Source organism: Dermacentor variabilis, chromosome 7 (assembly GCF_050947875.1).
Source record: "Dermacentor variabilis isolate Ectoservices chromosome 7, ASM5094787v1, whole genome shotgun sequence".
Taxonomy (NCBI): domain Eukaryota; kingdom Metazoa; phylum Arthropoda; class Arachnida; order Ixodida; family Ixodidae; genus Dermacentor; species Dermacentor variabilis.
This window is the reverse complement of record NC_134574.1, coordinates 29,451,163-29,453,898: the sequence shown is the minus strand read 5'-3', so window position 1 is coordinate 29,453,898 and position 2,736 is coordinate 29,451,163.

Here is a 2,736-nt window from a genome sequence, read left to right as displayed (position 1 = left end):
AGATTAATATCACCCACAAGTATCACCCGAGAATCACGGCTGCGAATGTGGCGTTGCACATACTCTTGAACAATACTTATTCACTCGTGTCCAGTAGAAGGGCTCGGATACACAACCTAAGAAACTATCCGCGCCGTTCGTTCTTAGTTTACTAAATATGGTCTCAGCCCCTTCTATATAAGGAAGGAAGACGAAAGAAAGCTGCTGTTTTATCAGCAAAGCTACACCACCGCCACGTGTCTGTCGATCTTCCCGTAGTACCGAATAGTTCAGTGTAGTGAATTCATCATTCGCGATGTCTATCGACATCCACGTTTCGGTGATGCCTACTATATCGGGTTCATTTTCTAGTAACAATTTGTCAAGCTGATCAACTTTCTTAAGGATACTTCAGGCATTTCCGTTTAATATGGTTATATTTTTCATCGTGCCGTGCGGCGGATTCCCTGCTACGGGGGCTTGCTTAGGTCGTCGTTCTTTTTTTTTTTTTTTGTAATGACATTACATCATTTATTTCGTCGACACACAAATATGCATTTATTTATTTAGAGTTTATCAAATGGTGGTGACACCTTCTCATGCTTTTCTAGGTGTGGCTTTGATTTTTCCCACAACTTCTTCCGCAATTCGCGCATTTTTGGTGAAAAATCTTCGCCCACCGAGTAGTCCGTTTCCTTTAGCTTGCAGCAGTTTCTAGTGTCACTCTTTTCTGTCTGGCATCACTAAGCTTGTAAATGGCCCCCCTTTTTTTTATCTGGTTCCGGTCTACCTAAACGCTGAATTCACTCAATGGCAACCGGGTGTAATTTTAGAGTCTCCTGTATTATTTATTCATTGACAGTGCTTTCAAAGGAGTCGTTTGTTTCACCTTCCTCTTCAGGTAAGCCGTATGTGATCAGGTTGGACCGTCTACTGCGGTTGTCAAGATCAACTATTCTCTGTTTAGCTTATCGATCACACGGTTAATGTCTGCTAACTGCTTACGGAAAGAAGCAACAGAATCTCCGAGTCGCGTTAGTGCGTCAAGTTTTTTTTTTTCAATATCGTTTTTCAACTTGTTCTCCTTGATATCCTTAATATCTAATGCTATTTTCTTCAGTTTCTTGGCAATTTCAGCTATATCTGATCTCGGGTTCGTTTCAATATCACCTCCTAGCAGCAATAACTTTCTCAAACATGACGTCACACAAAACATATAGCTCACAAGCCGTGGGCATGGGAGCACTATCACACATGGGTCACTTGAACGAGCACACTGTCGGTACTGTTTCCTCACCTGCACGATGAAAGAAAACGGATTCTGAGCGAACCGCAACCCCGCAGTCCCACCGCGCCCAGTGCCAGTTGATCGTTCGCCAGTGCTATATATATGCTCCAATCTCGTGGTGGCGTTCTCGTCTCCCGAGGCGCAGTTTTTACCGTGCAGCTTGTCTCCGATGAGCGGGCCAGGTGATATGCCTCTGTTTCTGGTCGAAGTCGATGATGCGGCACATGAAAACTTGTGTCGATGAACCCTCCAGCCGAACGGTTTGCGCTGGTCTGTCCTGCATTCCCTGCCGAGGCATGAAGCAAGACGCCAACGAAGAAGAGCACAATGAAAGAAAGCGGATTCTTAGCGAACCGCATCCCTGCAGTGTATATATATATATACGAGAAGAACGGGGGTGAACCAAGGGGCCTGATTTTTATTAGTCATATCAGAAGAAGCCAACAAACACTAACACCAAGGACAACATAAGGGCAATTACTTGTGCTTAATAAATGAAATAAAGAAACGTTAAATTAATGGAAATTGAAGTGGTTGAAAAAACAACCTGCCGCAGATGGGAACCGAACCCACAAACTTCGCATTTCGCGTGCGAGCTTCTGCATAAGAAGCCGATCAATGAATTAGCTTAAGAGGGAAAATAGAGGAAGTCCAGGTCAAGCTACAGAACAGGTATTCGGCTTTAACTCAAGAAGAGGACCTTAGTTTTGAAGCATTGAACGACAATCTTGTGGGCATCATTAAGAAGTGTGCAATAGAAGTCGGTGGTAACTCCGATAGACAGGATACCAGTAAGCTATCACAGGAGACGAAAGATCTGATCAAAAACGGCAATGTATGAAAGCCTCTAACCCTACAGCTAGAATAAAACTGACAGCACTTTCTAAGTTAATCAACAAGCGTAAGACAGCTGACATAAGGAACTATAATATGGATAGAATTGAACATGCTCTCAAAAACGGATGAAGCCTAAAAACAGTGAAGAAGTAACTAGGAATTGGCAAGAATCAGATGTATGCGTTAAGAGACAAAGCTGGCAATATCATTACTAATATGGACGAGATAGTTCAAGTGGCTGAGGAGTTTCATAGAGATTTATACAGTACCAGTGGCACCCATAACGATAATGAAAGAGAGAATTGTCTAGAGGAATTCGAAATCCCACAGGTAACGCCGGAAGAAGTAAAGAAAGCCTTGGGAGCTATGCAAAGGGGGAAGGCAGCTCGGGAGGATCAGGTAACAGCAGATTTGTCGAAGGATGGTGGGCAGATTGTTCTATAAAAACTTGCCACCCTGTATACGCAATGCCTCATGACTTCGAGCGTACCGGAATCTTGAAAAAACGCTAACATAATCCTAATCCGTAAGAAAGGGGACGCCAAGTATTTGAAAAATTATAGACCGATTAGCTTACTGTCCGTTGCCTACAAAGTATTTACTAAGGTTACAGCAAATAGAATCAGGAACAC